Raw genomic sequence first — 20,601 nt, 5'->3', positions numbered from 1 at the left:
AAGAAAAGAAAAGAAAAGAAAAGAAAAGAAAAGAAAAGAAAAGAAAAAGGAAACCAGACAGCCTTACATTCATTTAAGGGATGAAAACACACCTGGAGCTACATAAGGTGAGGATACCATGGGAAGGTGTACACACAGCATAGCCATTGGCTATAGCATTTGCTGAAACAAAACTAACCCACTCACTCAGCTGACAGATGATGAACTACAGCAGTGAGCATGGTGAAGAACAGTTCACATAAAGTCAAGAAAATTATAGAATCATAGAATGATTTGGGTTGGAAGGGACCATTAAGATCATCTAGTTCCAGCTCAACTGCTGTAGGCAGAGACAGCTTCCACTGGACCAGGTTGCTTACAGCCCCATCCAACCTGGCCTTGAATACCTCCAGAGAGGGAGCATCGGCAACCTCTCTGGGCAACCTGTTCCTGTGTAGCAACAGCAAAGCAACTGCAAAAATAAACTCAGAAAAAAAAATAGTAGTTGGCCTTTGAAAGCAATCACAGTCTAGTCATAAGCAAGTGGTAGAATTCAGCAAATAGAGAATTCTCCTTGGATTATGCTTGGATACTCCACAGTCTCACTGTCAAAATCCTACAGCTCTAGATTTCAAGCTGGGAAGCAGGGTGTGTGCTGCACCGCTGAGGGTGCAGCAGGGATTTTGTTTCGTATCCTGTCAATGAAAACTCCAGTTCTTTTTCATTTAAATCCCTAAACCTTTTTCTGCCCCCACTGGGAGCTATGTGAGGTGAATTTTGTCCTGAGGTTTTTAAATAGCCATACCAAAATGAGGGAATAAAATACTCCTTGCAACCAATAAATTATAATAGCTGATCTGATTTTTCTAAATATGAGAATATAACTTATTTTACATTAGAAACATGGGATTTGCCTTCCAGACCCTACCTTCTTAAGATTCATATTTATTTAAGCACACCTGCACTCATTCAACAAGAAATCCAGACAAATGTCGGATTGAGACAGCCTGTTTTTCCAGCACTCTAAATGAGAACAGAGCTCTTCCCAAGGACAGACGACTATCAGCAGTGCTTCCTCCCAAGCATTGCAGAGATGACTCACTCAGATTCAGTCCCCAGCAGCCTGGGAGCAAGAGGCGCCATTGCTTACAAAGCTGCAGCATGACAAGGACCACAGGGCAAAGACTAAGATAAGACTGAGCTGGGGGTGTACAATTCCTAACACTGAGCACATCTGGCCCAGCACCCAGCACAGTCAGTGACACAAAGGAAATGTCTAAACAAGAGGAATGGCAGCAGGCATCCTCTCAAAAGGCATAGACAGCAGCAGTAGATGACTTTGTCTACATTTCCAAGTGAGAAGTTAGGAACCGGTACACTGTGAAGTCTGAGAGATCAGATGCTGTAATACAAGGAAACTCCACCCCACCAGGTGCATTTGGACTTTTAAGTGGCCATCATTCATTGCAAGGCATCACAAGTAGATGGTGCGCTTGTGTTTTGATGGAGCTGAAGAGGGTACAGTGTGTGTCTCTCATTTGAGACCCACTCAAGAAGAACTGTTTTTTGGATTTTGATAGAAATGCTCTGGTCTTTCAGTATTAGTCAAAAATCCTTCTGCAAATACATGTTTGAGGATTCTGAGAGAGAAATATTTTGAAGACAAGAACAGTGCTTGCTAATGAAATCATTCTTTGGTAAAATAAGTTCCAATTAGGAATACTGACCTCATTACTGTGTATTTATAGATACCACTCCTGTGAGTTAAGGCAGCAGGATGGGGCATGAACTTCACTTGAACACAATCCAATTTAAATCTAAAACAATCGTAGTTTTCTCATGTGTTTTATTTAATGTAATGTAAAGTATTCCTGGATGAAGAATCAGTGAGTCCTGGACCTAGTAACCATGTGGGAACAATTTCATGTTAGGTACAGAATTCAGGTTTTTGAAAGCAACTTTGCTCAATTCTTTCATAGGGCAGACACCTAATAAGTGAATACAAAGAGGGAGATAATTCCTTCCTTTATGAAACACCAATGGCATATATGGCAGAAAATTCATGCAGTGTAAGAGATGGCGTAGTGCAGCTGCTGCCTGCGCATTTACCCCACGGGTATATTGAAGACCACAGCTCTTATGCTTTGAGAATACATCTAACAAACACATCTCAAGGACACTGAGCCTGGACCCATCTGGTAAACTGAAAGTCCTTTGTTCAAGCAAGTGAGGAAAAAAAAAAATCCATTGTTGAGGGGAACAAAAGAAAAAGACTGTTTATGTCACTTAAAACAATGAATTCCTTAAAACAACTTTGTGTTTCAGATTCTGTAAGCATGGAGCCCACTGACTGATGGCCAAGCCATGCCTGACATGCCCCAGGCTTAGCCCAGATAAGCTGTGCAATTGGCAAGAACAGCCAACATGGCTGTGGTCACAGCCCTCAGGCTCTCTGTCCTCCTCCTCATGTGATGAACTGCCTACAGCTAGTGAAAGAGCTGCACTTCCAGGTGACCTTGAGCACAAGGGAACAGGGGCAAGAGATTTATTTAAGGAGCTGTGGGAGGGGTATGCTCTATTTTTAAAGAAAAATAATCTATTTGGGGAGTTTATTACAACTTTGGACCTGGATGACTGCCCAAGAACAAAGAGCACCCTCCTCCTCAGAGGGATGTACTGCAAAACCTTCATCAACCTTCACACTCTCTACTGCACCTACCTCTTCATTCAGGCTCACATATTGATTAATCATGGCATGTTTGCTGGATTTCTTGACCCTCCTTTGCTGTGAACTGCTGTACCAGACTGAGAGATGAACACAGACCATGCAAAGGTTCACCCTGAAAGGCCCAGGAGTTCTGCTGGAAGCCATTGCAGTCTGGCTTGACAAAACTTGCACTTGTAATCATAGCTAGTTTCCAAGCTGCCTGCTGAGCTCCTCTGCTTCCAGACAGTCTCACCAGCAGCTGAACGCCATTCCCCCTCCTGGACCTCCAAGTGCCTCCAGACGCACAAAACCTCTCTGCAAGTACAGCTACCAAGAGTGTCAACTGATGTCAGCTACATGGACTTCTGCAAGGACTTTGACGTGGTCCTGCACTACGTCCTTATCTCTAAATTGGACATACATGGATTTGAAGGGTGGACTATTTGGTGGATAGGCAATTGATTGGAACATCACAGCTAGAGTGTTATGGTCAGTGGCTGTATGTCCAGGTGGAGAACAGTAACCGTATGTATCCACCAGCAGTCTTGGCACCGCTACTCTTCAGCATCTTTATCAGTGTCGTAGGTGATGGGATTGAGTGCACCTTCAGCAAGTTTGCTGATGACACCAAGCTAAACTCAGCTGCAGTTGATACAGCAGAAGGAAGGGCTGCCATCCAGAGGGACCTTGATAAACTCACAAGGTGTGTCCTTGTGAACCTAATGAGGTTAAACAAAGTAAAGTGAGACGTTTTGCATTTGGCTTGAGGTTACCCCAGGTATGTATACAAACTGGGAGAATTCTTTGAGAGTAGGCATGCTAGAAGGACTTGGGGGTCCTGGATGATAAAAAACCTTAATGTGGGCCAGCAGTGTGCACTTGCAGCCTGGAAGGCCAATGGTATCCTGGGTTTCATCAGAAGAAGAGTAGCCAACAGGGCAGGGGAGGTGATTTTCCCCCTTTACTCTGCCCTCGTGAGGCCCCATCTGTGTCCAAATCTGGGCACCCCTATACAGGAAAGATCGGGAGCTTTTGGAGAGAATCCAGAGGGCCATGAAGATGATCAAAGGGCTGAAGAACCTCTCCTATGAAGACAGGCTTAACTAGGCTTGTTCAGCCTGAGGAAGAGGAGACAGCAGGGAGATCTCATTGCAGTTTTCCAGTATTTAAAGGGAGTTTATGAACATGATGGAAATCAGTTTTTTACAAGTGTCAATGGTGATAGGACAAGGGGGGATGGTTTTAAACTAAAGGAGAGGAGATTAACGTTAGATGTCAGGGGGAAGTTTTTACTGAGAGAGTGCTGAGGTGCTGGAACAGGTTTCCCAGAGAGGCTTTGGATGTTCTGTCCTTGGAGGTGTTCAAGGTCAGGTTGGATGGGGCCCTGTGCAGTCTGATTTAGTACGTGATCTAGAGGCTGGCAACTCTGCCTGTGGCAGGTAGGTGGGAAGATGATGATCCTTGAGGACCTTTCCAACCCAAACCTTCTATGATTCTAAGATTCTATGATTGCAGCGGGGAGTCTGAGAAGGAGCTTTACTTTGCATTAAACACAGGCAGAAGTAAAGCAGGGAGGGCATACCACAGTATCCATCTTAATATTTGATGAAATGAAGCCCTCTGCCTCGGGGATTTGCTCTGAGCTGCCGCAGTCTGTGCAGACTGCTGCAGGATCCAGTGCTGGAGCCCTGCAGGAACTGACAGCCCCTGGTGCCTGTCTCCAGGGCACAGGGGCAAGTGGGAAGGGAGAGGGTCCATGTTCTGCAGTATGCATCTGCTTGGGCAACAAGCAGCTGTTAGTGCTCTGCCCTGCCTCTGTTCAAACCCCAGATGCAGAGAGACACGATGACACACTGACAAATTGTTTATATTCTTCTCTTTTCCCTACACCTTCCATTCTTTGTCATGAAGCTGCCTAAAATCTGGGTTAAATAATGTAGGAGAGCAGAATCACACAAAAGACTAATTACATTCTTAGGTTTCATTAGACATTGAGGATAATCACTGTCAGCAACTTCAGACAGGTCCTAGATGAACACAAACCGTCATTGATGCCCCGCAGACATCTGGCAGCAGTCTGTGAAGCAGACTTAGCTTCAGTCTCAGAGTTTTAGGCACCCCAAAGATAGAGGCCCTGACTTTTTGTCCTGACATATGGAAACAGCCGTAGCTGTGGCTGATGCTGGCAAATGTGGATAATTAATTTTAGATGAGTTCTGTATTTAAGAAAGCAAAGACAGCTTGTGAGGAGGCACTCTGTAGTCCACTTTCTCATCTGGAAAGCAGAGAAGTGCCTTGGGCTGAGAGTACTGAACCATCTCTGGGATCATTGAGGGAAGCTTTTGAAATCAGCAGATCTCTTCTGAGGACTTGGCTTAAGAGGCTGGAGAGGACACTCCCATTTTAATGAAAAAATACAGGGGCTGATCCAAAAGTAATGCCTCTTATTTTATTCTGTTAGTTCATGATATCAGAGGCAAATGTTGGTATGGAAGTAGAAATTGAACCTTCCCACCATTACATTTTGTTGCTGTGTGGCAGATAGCAGTGGAGAGGTAATCTGACACAATGGCATCTGACATGGAAGCATGCATGAAGCAAAGTGTGGAACTGAATTCCTCCATGCATAAAAATGGCACCCACTGACATTCTTCTATATTTGTTGAATGTTTATGGAGACCAAACAGTAGGTGTGAGCACAGTGAGGTGATGGGTGGTGCATTTCAGCAGTGGTGACATCTGGTGCAGATTTTTAAGAATGCAGCATGCAGACTCTTGTTCATTGCTGGTGAAAATGCATAGCTAATGATGGTAACTATGTTGAAAAATAGTGCTTTGTAGCTGAGAATTTCTTCTATCAAATAGTGTTATTGTGATCTTTGTATCTTTGTGATCTTTGTAGTAGTTAACATCAAAATTAAATAGACAGCATAACTTTTGGGATGACTTATGTATTAAGATCCTTCTCCGTCAAACTAAGCTGAAAAAGAAACTCCTGCAGATCTTAAGTCAGAGGAGGTAATCTTACTTCTGCTGAAACAGCAGAATATTTCTTGTAAACCCAGTGGTAGCATATTTTATCACTAGTATCTTGAGAGCTCATATTGACTACCTTGTCTAACTACAGATATTTATTCGTAATGAAAACTGTCAATATTTATTCATATTTAATAAACAATCTTTGAAAGCAGAGATTTTCTTGTTCAACAGTATCAAGTAGTTTCCCCCTTTGATAAAAGAGGGCACTCTGCTATTGAAATGAGGCATTTCTGTGCTGCATCACAGTATGAATCTTCCCAGTCCAGCCACCTGTCTCCATCCTAGCTCTTCTTCTGAGGAATGCATAACATTATCTGAGATGGAAAAAAATAGACCACTAGGGAATTTTTTCCTGGTTATTTTAGGTAGGTTTGAGAAATTTCTCATGATGCACTTGGAATCCTAGTTTTTGGCAAGCTCTCCTGCTTCAAACCTTAACAAGACAGGAACAAGAATTAAAATACTCCCCCAAAGCTTAAACAAGCTGTTGTATTTCCAGGACATTTCGACAGGCCTTAAGCACTAATACAAGCTCACAAATACCACAAGCATAGCAAACACTGTTTTTTAGCACAGGTATGGCAACCTGGGTAGAAACTGTGTATCTTCACTTTATTGTATGCAAATGTAACAACAAAATTCACATGAAGGTTTATTCCTAAAATTAATAAACATATGGAACTGTGGAGCTGGGAGCACTAGGTCAGGAGCAAATTAATGTCACTGAGCCAAGGAAACATGACTAGGTAATGTATGTGCTGCATTTGAACTGTTGAGAAGGCTCCTTCATTCCACTGCTGATAAGCAGTTGACCTTGGTTAGAAACTGTATTAATGGTAAGATGTGAAGATGACCTGTCAAGATAGTCTGCCCCCTGAACCAGCACAGGGAATTATTAATAGACCCTCAGGGGTCCCTGCTCAAGAACTTATCAAATCCAGAGCCAAATCCCAAAGCAGCATTGTGTCACTTCTGTCCACTTTGAGGAAAAGCAAAGAGTCATTAAATATGTTCTCTCCTCTCCCCATTACCTTGGAGTATAGGTCTGATGACTAGAATTTATTGCCTTAACTATTCCAGACATAAGGACCATAACCACTGAGGAACAGTGTTGAACAGTTAAAAGTCTATGGGCAAATCTGTGGAAATTCTTGGCATCAACTGTTTCTTGTAGAGACTGAAGAAAGAAAAAAAGAAACCTGCCCTTTGACCCTCAATAGACATCCACTCCTGAAGTAAGGAAGGAATCTTTTACTACAGTCTGTTCAAAAACTGGACAGAAGATCATGAAATATGAGCCTTTCAGACATTCCCAAAATCATCTGTCTGCAAACACCTTGGAAGTATTCCCTGAATAACACATTGCTTCAAACCCGTAGTGCATCGTTTCGCAGCCTCTATGGTGGCTGTTTCTCTCCTCTGTGAGCCTATGATCTGAACAGGTTCCCAGGAGGCACCATGAGAGGTCAGTTACGAATGTATTTAATGATACAAATTAAACAAATAATTCAGTAGGACCATCAGAATTAAAGTAAGTTTTCTCCAGCTGTTCTTTGTTGTTGCTGTTGTTGTTTTTAAGAAATTATGTTCCCTTTTGAAATGTGACACAGCATTCACTGTTTCAGCCTATAAAATGTCCAAGGCCTTACATCTTTATGCTTAATTCTATTTCTAGAAGAGACAGGAGATGTGTATGAGTGTATTAGAGGCTACTAAGCGCAGCTTCTTTCTTATCCTGAACATCTAATACATTGTCTCTGGAAATGGCTTAGCCATAGGAATTCCTATCAGTTTTCATCTGCTTGATATCACCCAAAAATGAGATGTAAACCTTTCCTACTTCGACTACATTTCCATCACCAGAATTATGAAACTAGAAAAACTTCTTAAACATCTTCCATGTGCAAGCAACAAAACTTTGTCATCTTCTCTTTCCAGATCTAATTGTTTATCAGTATTTCTTGGCTTTGCAGTCTATAATCTGTCTAAATACTTCAGGGGGTTTGGACTAAACAGCAGTACAAATGTCATTCATCAGTATAGACTTTTTGGCAGGAGTTAAACTAGATTCATGCCAGACACATAGATAGACACAAGTAAGCAAAAATATGGAAAAAAAACATCAATTTATGCAGAAGTATGCAGTGTAATGATTTTATAAACTGATCAAATAATGATCAAAAAGCTTACCATGAAGATTAAAATTCTTAGTTTCTCACATAAACTTAATTTCCTACCCAATTTCTTACATAACCATATTCTTCGTTTCTTACATATTTTTGCAGAAATGAAATAAAGCACAAGTATTTTTTTCTAAAAAATTATTCTTAACCTTTTTGAAACTTGAACAGAAATGGTTCCCTTTCTATCCACTGGAAAAGCAAATGTGCATGTTTAGTGCCCAGGGAACTCACTACTTTATAAGACTTTCTGCAAACATGGTTGCTAACTAGCTATTAAAATAAATGCAGAAGATAATATTGCCTCTGGAGGGAAGTATTGTTCTCTTTGGTATTGGAATAGGTAGAAAATTGTTAAAAATCCTGGATGTTTTTCCCCAACATTTCACATTCTGAGTGTTCAAATTTTGATATATAATTAATACATTCCCATTTCAGAAATATCAAGTAGTTTAAATAGTAATGGAGACACATACAGAGTGAGGTAAATGAATTCTGGAACAAATTAATTTCAATAGCACTGATTAAAGAATATTTCTATATTCTTTGCTGGTCTGATTTATTAAGCAAACGATTTTTCTGCATTGTATTTGCTTATCTGTCAGTGACTTACATACAACACCTCTACCAAGATATAATGCAACAGTACAGATGAGTAAATCTCACTGATAATTTACTCAAAAATCTAATTAATCACAAACAATGATGACTGTATCTAGCAGAAGAAATGCTTGATTTTTTTAACATATGCAAAACTTCCAGTGTTCCTTTTTGCAAACCTACAACTGCAGTCCTGCATTTTGAATAGCATCCTCCTGGTGCCTTATAATAACATTGTTTCACATACCGCTTTTGGGATTCCTATAAAAAATCCTGTGGATGACATTACTGGAAGTAATGCTTGCCAAAGCACCATTACAAAAAAATGAAATAAAAATATTTCATTAAGGATATTCACAGAGAGCAAATTCTGGATCTGAATGCAAGTTTTCACTCTAACTGTATCTGTAGCCATTGTACACTCAGTAAGGGAGCAGAAAACCTCTGTACTCTGTGCATGGAATTGAAGAAACACAGACCAAGGCTGGGGGAGGGGAAAGGGTTCATGTGCATGCAGTGAGAAGTCTGAAGAACTAGAAGAGATTTTCTCAGAAATTATTCTGCAAGTCAGTTGAGGGGAAAGTAAAGAAAAATCACAATTTGTGATGAGCAATCCCAGAAGTCAGAAAGGTTTCACTGTGTAAATGATTTGCTGCAAACTGTTCTCTTGCTTCTACAAATGTGTTGTGCCTTAAAAGAATCTCAGCTTTGTGACTACTGAGGTATTGATGGGATATTTTTCTCAGCTTTGCTCCTGCTTTGGACTGAAAGAACTGACTCAGTAGAGGTGAGTCAGTTCTGCTCTGCCATTTTGGAGAGAGGACCTGGCAAAGTTCTCCTTTAGGCACACAGTGAATCATAGCAAAATTCCTAGTGAGCTCAACTAGATGAGAATAGGCTGCTTTCCTGCCTTGTATAATTCACCACATGCTTGTGTGTATGTAGCTTTCTGCCTGGCTTCTCAGTCAATGAATTAAATTATTATAAACCCAGAGATTTAGGCAGGATTGTATATAGGTATACATGTATATATGTGGCATGCAGAAGACAACAAGCACAGCCCCTGTTTCCTTAGGGCACATTGCGTTCAATGCTTTCTGAACCTCCACCCTTTACTATGTGCTTCAGTTCATGCTACTCTTGTCTTGGAAAGGAGGAGCAGCTCTGCAGAACGTCTTCTGCATGATGCAGCTATGCATTATTAATACATTTGCACTTAAGATGCTGTCTTTTTGAGTGGGCCCCTTTGTTACTGTGTCCAGAGATTTAAAAATTGCTTAATTACTGTCAGAAAGATCTTCCTTTTTCACTTAAAGTGTGTTCTTAAGTCAGGATTTCCATGTGGTTCAGTCTTGCTGTACTGATTTACCCCAGCTAAGCCGCTGGGAATAAGTGCTGAGCTGAAATGGGAAGTGTCCATGGCAGATGCTCAGCCCTCCAGTTGCTAATGTTCTGCGCTGGCGTTTCTGGCACATTCCTGCAGGTCTTTATGCATCAGGACACTCCTATTTGAAGCGCTCATCTAAATTACTGCAAAAATGCTCTTGCTTGTTTTTTGGAATGTCCTTTCTGTGTTGAGGACTCTGTATTGGAACACCTTCCTGTAATCCTTCTTCACTGTTGTCTTGCCCTATTCATAGTAAAACCATTCTTTCACTCCTTGTTCTTTCACTTCACCTGCTGAAAGTGGGGATGCAATATGAAGAAATGTTCTTCCTACCCAAGTGAAATGAAACTGAAATGTTATGAGAAATGCAACTAATAAAGAGTTGTTTTCTTAATGTAAGAACTGTCATTTTTCTGTAACAAAGACCTTAAAGCTGGTATTTTTGTGATGAATTTTCAGAGGAATTTTTCTGATAAAGATCCCTGTTGCTCTAGCAGCAGCCTCAGTAGGTACCCACCCTGCTGCACATTTATTCAATTCCTCTGTGCTGGTGACTGTGAGCCAGCACAGGAGACAAAGCTCCATAACATTTAATTGTAGCTTGTGCTGCTGGGCTGCTTGTCTTGAGCAAAGCAGTAAACCACGAGACACAATCTTCAGAATGACTGGGACTTATTTTCCTTTCTGTCTCGTAAACCCATTCATCTGAGCAACTGCTTACAACCATGAATGTGGCATTCACAAATCCCACCTCACACTGGGATCTCATCTCTTCTGGTGATGCCCTTTTTATAGTCTACCACTTTCATTCTGTCTCATGACTTCAGCTGTGAGGCAGTAATTTAACCCCCCATCTGGCACTATTAATTTGCACCGATAACTTCATGACTCTTCTAGAATAGCCTTCTATTTCTAACGCACTTGAAAAGGGTGTCTTTTCTAGGCTTTCTAATAAAAACAGAAGTCTTGTCTATACGTTGTGATATTCCATACAGTAGTTTGCTTTTTTTTTTTTTTTTTTTAATGCAAGTGCTGAGAACAAGTGCTTGTCTCGTATACTGCAGTGAATAGCTAGCAGCCACTAATGTTTTGCTCAGCTTTTGTCTCTGAAACACAAAGTTGATGATAGTTTAGATAGATAGTTTTAGATAGTTTTAGATAGATTGATTAAATCTTGAAGGCTTTCTGACTTCTTGTGGTAAGTAGATAGTTTTGAGAAATTGATTCTGGTTGCAGGAATGAATGTCTGGAGATCAGCTGTATGCACACACAGCACACCTTTTGGAGATGCCACCACAAAAACAGGCTAGACCATAGACAGTAGCTGAAGAAACTGAAATCCGTAAACAGCTCTGGAGTCCCACAGTCAGTACTTGAAGGTTTAATCTCCCAGCATCAAAGAATTTGTCCTGGCCATTGGCTCAGTGTTTTATCACTTCACCTGCCAGGCTGGGGAACCTTTTAAAAGCTTTGCTCATAATCTCTTAAGTGCCAGAAAAGGCTTTCTGGGTGTAAAGAAGAAACAGAAATATTATAATGAAATCCTTACTCAGAAAGAATGGAGCTCTCAAGAATACGAGTGGTACTGAGGAAGACAAATATTATTCCATAAAGAAATAGGAGTAACCATGAGAAAATCAAAGTAGGGCAGTGGCAGAGCTTCTTATCAATCTAAATAGCAACTTAATAGCAATTTAATTTTCAAGCAAGTAGTTGCATCCACAATGAAAAATTTACTGGATTTCACTGTTCAAGTAAAAACCATATATGGTGACTTTCTCTACCACTGGCAATTTTTTACACCAGGACTGGATAATTTTGTGTTACTGGAGAAGCAGTTAATCTGGGAAAGCCCTTTAGCCTGTAGGATGTTCTCTTTTTATAGGGGGTTCAGCTCACTGATAGGTAACCTGACCTCGTAGTTGATGAATCTGGCAAAGAAGGACTGATGTTGCTGCCTGCTGTCAGGAGGCAGTCAGTCAGCTCTTCACCTCCAACCTGCACTCTCTCCCTGCTTGTCCCTTTGTGTTATGAATGGCCCTTGCTGAACAAAGTCCCCTCTGTTTGTAGCAGCACTGACACCTCTGTCCAGAATGGGGCTGTTAGGTGCCACACTACTTGCTGATAGTGCTGGATATGGTCAATATGGTCTAGAAAAATGAAGATAAGGTTGAGTGACAAAAATTTGTTTCCATCATCGAATCTCCCTCTGGCTTCCCTGACTCTGCCTGTGATAAAGCTGTAAAACCAGGGTAGGCTGTGCGCAAATTACTGTGTCTGAAGGAAACTAGATTTTTATCCAAGTCTCTGCTGTGCTTTGACCGTGTAAACCATATCCAGGTCGTAAACTCTTTCCTTGCATCTCCCTCTCCTGGGTGTATGGTTTTTCTCACGGCATTCAGGAGAGACGAAGAGAGCAGAAAGCTAAGGGAGAGGTGAGGTAGGATGGGGAAGAGACTCCTAGACCCACAACAAACAAAAAGCAGATTTACTGAGGCTTCCAGAGGACAAAAGGTGCTGCTAGGCTCTTCTGTCACATGCTACCATCTATCAGCCTGCTTAACACTGTGACATTAAGCGCCCTGGGTGCTAATCTGGGAATTGGGGTACTACCGTAGCTAACCATGGTCTTATGATGCCTGCAGCTCCCTTGCATTCTTATTTGTCAACTTCTTGGAAATGCACACCAGTTATTGTTTAGCAGGCTCAGAAAATAATCTTCAGAGTCTACAAGTTGCTCCAAGAGCATTTTGTACAATTTAGAACAGTTAATTAAGAAAAAAGGAACTAGGCAATGCAATGATTTAAAAATACCTTGCTAATATTGAAAATTGGAGGTATGCAGATGGCCCTTCTATTTGTTATGTTTAAAAAAAAGTGGGCTGAAGCATTTTAAATTATAGTCAGTGCATTTCTGGTACCTCGAGGGTTTTTTCCACTGTCTCTTTCTTGATGCGCTCAACTCTAAAATGAACTGAACTGACAAGCCTACACCACAGCAGTGAGCCACCCAAGCTTTTTTTCCTTTCTCTCTTTTTTTTTTTTTTTTCTTAATAAGGAAAACCTCTTATGAAAATTAGACTTGAGGGGACTTGCTGCTTTATCTGGTCTAGTGTCTTGTGACCACCAACAAGTATGTCATATAATCCTCTTCATGAATTCATCAACAGCCATCTTAAACCATTTGCTGCCATTTATTGGCCTTTCTATCTCTAGTACTCTTGTTAGTATGATAAAAGATGTCTTTTAACAAGAAATGCAAAAATGGGTGCCCTATCTTAAGGGTATGTTTTTAATGGCAAAAACCTGTAGGCAATCCTTCAAAAGTTTAGGCAACCAACTGACATTTCCATACAACCGAGCAAATAAAACAAATTCTTCGCTGGGGAGAAAGGCTGTTAGAAATTGGTGGTGAATTCTGATTTAATTGGGTTTGCCTACCTCAGTTTGTTTCTTGAGGGCTTTTCACATATTTGAGTGTCACTTAGGTGAATACTCTCTGGAAAAGCAAATGTTTGGCTGAAACAATCAAGTATTCACAGAACATCTCTGGGTTGTATATTCAGTTGTCACACTGTCAGTTTGGCACTGGTGCTGTAGCACTGCTCTCCTCTCTGCAGCTTAACGCAGCTCTGGCAAACTCATGGCACTGTGCTGTGGCTCTCCATGAGGGTATAACCAAATGTGTGAACGTTTGCTTTCTGGTCTAAGGTTCCTTTCCCTTCTTGCTGTCATGAATGTAAACTGAATGCTCTCAGTCTATATGACACCTTTCTGCCAAGCTTCCCACAGATGTGGAGGCCAGAGACCATGTGTAACACCTCCTTGAAGGCTGAGCAAACAGTATTCATCTACACTGGGACAATGTTGCATGTATGAACTTTTAGGTCACCAATCTCAGGCACTGGAGACTGCTATGCCCTAACAGACATAAAAATATCCTTCTAAAGATAGGAGATACCTGTCTCGCAACTAAAGCTGTGGAATGCAAACTACAAGTTGCTTTAATCTCAAGTCTTTCTTTTGTAGATGAAAGTAACTGAGGCACTCGACAAAGATTATATTTATTTAGTGTGTTATGCTTGCACCTGAATCCAGATATTCTGGGCGCAGACCCCTCTGCTTTAATATCTAAACAATAATATCTGAAGCTAAAATGACCATCACTGAGCATCTTTAGTCCATGTAAATTGTGATAGCTCTCTTACTGCTTTCTGCAACAACAAATTACTCCTAAGAGATGACAGTGCCCAATAAATGGAGAACAGAAGTTTCTCTCGTAATGATGTTGGTCACCTATGGAGTGAGCACTGTTGAGCACAGCAGACCTGAGCGCTGCCCATGTGTATGTATGCAGAACGGAAGCACGCTAACCAGGAACAGCACTGGGCCAAATTAAATAGCAAGTCCCTCATGCCTACAGAAATGACAGCTTGTCTGAATCCCTTTAAGGTAAATGATGAGCTGTCTAAGAATGTGAATGAGAACCAGAGTGAACCCAAAATACTAACATGGAGAGGAAAAAAGAGAACTTTAATTTGCATCTCAAGTGTGGCAAAGCTAATTTTTGTTCCTTTTCTTTTAAAAGATGCTTAAATATGCATGGAAGACTTCTGTTTAAAAAAATAATCAGTGAATGGTAACACTGTTTTGACAGATTAGCTCTTCTAAAGAATCGTACTTTTGTTTCATGACATTTTTAGAGTAGCTGGAGAAAGTACGTTTACCTCCGTGGGGCAGATCAATAAACTGGCGTGTGTGCAGTTCCACTGTGAGCTATCATTTCCAGGAGAGGGGAAAAAAACAAAATGAACAGTTGGCACATCTTTCAAATAGCTGGTTTGTATGAAAAATAAAATTATTTTGTCTGGTAAAACTGTATTGCGACCCAGAAACAGAGTTTGTCTCCTTGGGGAGGAGAGTAATTATAACATAAATAACTCATGACAAACGCCATAGCTGTGCTGTGACCAGAGCCTTTAGTTTTCAATCCACTCCATGCTAGTCTTCTATCTTTCTGACAGGCAAGTGACTGTGAAAATGTTTGGAGATTTGCAGCCTGGATATTTTAGCGAGAATACACAGCTGAGAAAATGTGGGAGATGGGCGTGAGCAGTGTAGAATTACAAGTTTGCCCTAACAGTCATTCCTTAGTGCCTTTGTATGTGCACCTCCCTGTTAATTGATAGCTTTTGAGTAAGAAATAGCAAATCTTGCAATAATTATAAAAAATAACATTCATGAAGCATCCTTCTCTAACCATGGCCTGGCATATACATTTTAGTGATTAGCACTGACACAGGCTGTGATAACTATCATTTTCCTTGTGAACTCTGCCAGTAAACTGGTACAATAACTCTGTTGCTTTAAAAGCACAAGAAAAACTATAATATATAAAAATATATAAAAACAGTTCTCCTCTTTCTGTTTTAGAAATAGGTACAGCAAGACCTCTATGCCTTTGCTCTTCTATACTTCTATCAGTAATATAGCTGAACAGTCAAACAGTTAAAAATATTGCCTTAAAAGGCTTGGGGAAAGATGCCTGATTTTCTTGTGTATGTATTGGAATGCAAGACTTCCCACTACTTCCTGCTTGGGCAAAAAAAAAATTACTTCTACTAGGAAATGCAGCCTGTGAGATCGAACTGCATTAATTCAACAGAAAGTGTAGGTTTCATTTTGCAACACATTCATTTTCACAATTCTGGCATTTGCAGCACACAGATGTGCACCTGGGAAAAACTGGGCTACGTTTTTGGGTTTTACGCCATCACAGAGTTCTGCTGAAGTTACATACCAGCAGAGTGCAGTAGAACCCAACCTGAAAACAGCCAGAACGTGCAGTATGCCTGCTCCACTGTTTCATCACTGCTTACCATCACTATTTATGAGGCAGGAAACTACTTGAACCTTGACGATGTGAGAATCTGCAACAATAAGCCAGACTGGTACAGGGCTTGGAGAAAAGGTATTTTGAGTTATGTCTGTTTCATGAAAAGACTGTTCCTTCAGCAAGTATACTGATTCCAGTTATAAAATATGAATGGTGAGCCCCAGCTCAGCATCATCAGCCTGTAGTGTAACACAGCACTCAGTTATGCTAATGCACACCAGTTGACAGTGTGGCCTGATAATAAGTTAACTCTCATTTAAAAACAGAAATGGAGCATTATTAGGTTTTCCAAAAAAGAAAAGAAAAATTAAAAAAGTAAAAATCATTTTAAATAGCTGAATTGGCCAGCATTAGCTTTCAGCTTTCGATGGCCAGGAACAACCATAATGAATTACATAATATTTCTTTCTTCTCCTCCCTATGCTTGTATTGGAATTCAGCTTCCTCCAGTGAATAAAATGACAAAGCTTATCTCTCTTTAGAAAAAGTAACTACTACAAAAACAACGCATACACACATAATAAAATAAAGGAAAAGGGTATAATGCAATGATTGAATTCCCTTTCAGAGGGGACATGTCTGCAGAGGGGATATATCTTGCTTCCCTTTGAAAAAACAAAGCTGCTAAATGTTGTCTTTTGCTATAAGTCTCACAATATGATGTGCAAACTTTCTTCATGGACTGCAGGTCTAACCAGTATGTGCCCATTGTGGGGATTGGAATGCTTTCCATACCCTGTACGCATCTGTATTGGCATGCAGCCTGATTTGTAAGCTTACTCAGAGGCTCATCCAAAGTCTAACTCACTGCTGGAACTATTTTCCTTGATTTCAACTGATTCTGGATTAGAAGCCTTAAAATAATCAAAATTAAAAGTCCATGCTCATCTCCCATCCTGACAGCATCTTAATGCTTTGTAGAAGTCTGTGTTTCTTTCATCACCGTGCTCTTTAAAAGTAAGCAGAAGAGGACTGTAGGTGAGCATGACAGTGAGGCAAGAGAGGTGGAAATAGAAGCACAAACAATGAAAGATGTGCAGGCAAAGATAAATTTCATTCTCAAGTAACAGGGCAAATGAGCTAAGCACTTCCTCTAGGCCATTCAAATCCACTAGCATTCAAAACATTTTTGAGTCTTGCAACATCAGCCACAGGGTCGTCATAAAGTAGGAAGGAACAACTTGAAGCCTATCAAGTTGATAAATGCTTGTTCTTGGTGGTAAGAAAAGTCCTGGAAAATGCAGTGAGATGCAGGACAGCTTATTAAAAATTATTGTTTGATGAGAGGCAGATTTTGCTGGTGGGAGTGTGCGTGGAGGAAATAACAAAGGGGTGATAGGCAAGAAGCAGGAATATAACTTGCATGTTTTGGAGAAGTGCTTGTTGTAATATGATGCAGAAGCTGAATCTGCAAGGTCAGTAAGGAAGGAAGCCAGAGTTTATCTAAGCTAAGGCACAGATATCAGTAAAGACTCAAAAATGATGAGCTAAAAGAAATAAGCTATTCTTTGACAGCTGATGTTCCTGACAAACTATATCCAGCTCTCCCAGGAGTAGATATATGAGCCCTGGTGCCTGCTCCAAAGCCCAGCCTCCTAGAGGTAATTGTGATCTGCCTGAGCCTTGCATCCTGCTGCAGTTCTCAAACACATTATTCTTCTCTCTGTTAGATGCTCTAAAAAGCTTCAGCAATTATACTGTTACAGACTACCTGGCACTCACCCAGCTCAAAGGTGACTGCATTTCTAGCAGTGGAGGAAACTTCAGATACAGAAAAATGTACTCATTACAGCAAAGGCCATAAAGTGAGTTTACATCTGTTGTGGTCTTAAGTGACTTAAACCCTTGAAGTCTGAAATAAATGTGTATGTGTTTTAATATGCTCAAATGAAAGTGTTGTGATTATATTATAGTTATGAGAAATTCGGGACAAAATATCAGAAGAAAGAAAAAAAAAAGCATGGTTGCGTAACAAACCAAGGTAAATTCATTTCCTTTCTTCCTAGGCTTTTTTACATTCCTGAGAGGAGGAACTGTTAAGAGATTGAGTTCTCCATTCTGTCGTATACTTTCCATTTTACCTCAAATGTTGCAACATAAACAGAGGCTATAGCACTGTGACACAAAAGCCTAAAAATTGCTGAAGTTGTTAATACTGACAGGAGAGCATGTTGATTAGTTACCTTGTTCAGTTACAGCAGTGCAAGCATTAGGTATAGACTACACTTTATTTGGCTTAGTAATTTAATTTCACTATTTGTTGCTATGCCTAACCTGTATGGAGATGAATGAAAAGCATTCTGTTGACCTGAAAATCGGCTTCCACCTCCAATGCAGTAAATCTGCAAACAGGAGCTGTTTCACTAGATGTACTTTAAGGGTACTTGATTTTTCTGCCCTCATGAGTTCAGTGGACACTGAATCCAGTCCTTAGTGCTTTGGATATCTCACTTTGATTTCCTAGCTAGCTGTAGAAATATAGTTAAATTGAGTTTATTTGGGGTTGCTGTTCAGCTGCATTTTGTTTCGTAACATGCCCTGTTATTTCCAGTCCTCCTGACTTCAGTGAGAGCCTCAAGCTCTTGCTTTAGCAAATCAGGCCTGCTTATACCTTTGCTTTGGTCACTTCTGCTGTTTCTTTGGCACTTTTCCTAGGAATCAAACTCTTCAGCAGTGACCTCCTTGCCAACCCCTTACGCACTATGCAGAAGCAACAGAAAACCACTGCCCCTTTTTCCTAGACAGGTATCTTTGGCCATGATTCAGCGACATGCAGGGATATGGGGGCCAATTCTGCAGCTGTATCCCCTGGAGCTCTCATCTGCCAGATGGCCCCATTCCCTCCCCTCTAGCCCATAGAGGTGGCTGCCTCCAGACCAGCCTCGTCTTGTCATGGTCTATGGAACTCAGAGCTAGGATGGAACAGGGAGGAGTGGGGCAGGCATGTGCTTATGGATGCGGCAGCCAGGGCTGGCAGTAGCGAGGTACAGCTTGGAGGATTGTTCTACCATCCCCAGGCTTCACCACAGACCGGCCTTTCCATCCCCACCCCCATCCCCCCGCCCCCTTTCCAGCTGGGAATGAAACCAGCAGCAATTACTCAAGCCAAGCACGTAAATCTGGCAGGTCCCACGGCCCTCATTTGACGCAGCTACGCAGTGCAATGTCTGGACGCCCAACCCACTCCTCTCTTCCCCTCATGTTTATTTGCCCTGAAGAAAACAGCAAAGTTACCAACTTTGCCAGCAGTGAGCTGTACCAAGGGAAGAAGGAAAACGGGGTGCCAGGGAGCAGGAAGATCAGGGAAAAAGGATTAGCAGGGACAGGGAAGCCGGGGCCAAGAGTGCAAGGTGGGTTTGGCTGCATTGCATGAGGAGCTGAGCTGCCCTGGCTCAAGGCTGCAGAGCGCCCGGGGCCGACCCTCTGTGGGTGCAGGAATGCCCTGGGGGCTGCCGCTGGTCTGGAGGGACCCCACAGACCAGGTGTTACATAACTCCAGTTTCCCTTGCATCAATGCCCTTGCACCAGCGGGCCGGGTGGGAGACAGGCTGACGTGCTAAATGCCGCTTAATTTCAAGAACTGAAGCTTACTGTTTTTATTTATTTATTTATTTTAATTTCGAGCCCTTTGCACTCCGACTTGCTGAGGAACCCCGCAAAACCCCAACTGTTTCAGCCTGAGGTCCCGTCCCGGAAGGAGCGAGCAGCGCAGTAGGTTTCCCGTGCGGCAGGGCAGGGGCTGCCCGAGGCTGGCGGCCGGGGGTGGCGCGGAGCCGCAGGGCTGCAGCGCGCCCGCCTCCGCCTGCACCAGGGCTCCGCGCCCGGCGCGCCTCGGCGCTCTCCGCGGTGCTGAAACAGACGCTGTCCGCGGTGCTGAACCTCCTCCCGTTCCTGCAGAGCCGCAGTACTCTGCCGACCTCCCCCCGGCCTCCGTCCGCGGTGCCGAAGCGCCGCCGCAGCTCTGCGCGGTGCTGCGCGGGAAGGGCGCTGCAGTGCCCTGGGCGGCTGCAGCCCTGCGCGACCCAGCCGAGCAGAGAGCCCGCAGCACCCTGCTCCCGCTCCGGGTTAGAAATGCGCTGCTCGCCCTTCTCCTCCGGCTTCCTGTCGCCTTCGAGCGAGCCCGGTACAGCGGAAACACAGAGCTCGGCTCCCTGCCATGGTTCCAGCCGGCGATAAAGCTGGCGGCAGCATTACACCCCTTTCCTCGACTTCCTCCATCCCTGTAGCAACCCAGATACAGGAGACAAAACGCCGAGCGGGTCCCTCTTTAAACAAATCCTTTTATCGCTTCATTTTCGTTAATACGGCCCCCTCCCCTTGCGCAATTGATGGCCCGGTGGTCTCCCGCCCTTACCTCGGCTTGTGCAACGCTCTGCCGGGCCGCCTCGGCGGAGTCGGTGGCTCGGTGCCGCAGCTGGGAGGCAAGGACAGCCGCTGCTGACCTCCTCGGGTCTCCTTCTTCAACGGACCGAGAGCCGTGCCCTCATCAAAGATGGCCGTCCGCTCCTACGTCAGCAGCTTTTAATAGCCATCCCTGGCGGGGGGGTTGGGGGGGGGGGCGGGGGGGAGGCGGGGGGGGGGGGGGGGCAGAGCGGGCCGGGCGAGCGGGCTTGAGTCATCGCCGCCGCCGCCGCCCGCTCCGCTCCGCTCTCCTCGCCCCGCCGACAAGCGGCCCCGCCGGCCCTCTGCCGAGGCTGGGGGCCGGGGGCTGAACCGCCCGGGGAGGGGGGGAAGGGGGCCTCCTGCAGCAGCATGCCTCTGCCAAAGGGGTGGTCCGAAGAGGGTATCCCTCTGAAGTCCCCGGTACTCCATA

The 20,601-nt window shown here is 42.9% G+C and overlaps 1 protein-coding gene across 1 annotated transcript in view; it reads right to left on the bottom strand.

Annotated features, from left to right (window-relative positions):
* SNAP25 (synaptosome associated protein 25) overlaps positions 1-20,265 on the bottom strand; it is a 66,026-nt gene extending 45,761 nt beyond the window's left edge. The window contains exon 1 of the mRNA XM_042885574.1: positions 20,143-20,265. The gene's annotated coding sequence lies outside the window, so the exon portion shown is untranslated. The remainder of the gene's footprint in view (positions 1-20,142) is intronic.
* Between the last annotated feature and the right edge of the window lie 336 nt (positions 20,266-20,601).

Source organism: Lagopus leucura, unplaced genomic scaffold, assembly GCF_019238085.1.
Source record: "Lagopus leucura isolate 7727_CA_CO unplaced genomic scaffold, USGS_WTPT01 Super-Scaffold_73, whole genome shotgun sequence".
Classification (NCBI taxonomy): Eukaryota; Metazoa; Chordata; class Aves; order Galliformes; family Phasianidae; genus Lagopus; species Lagopus leucura.
This window is presented reverse-complemented; position numbering and strand designations above follow the sequence as displayed.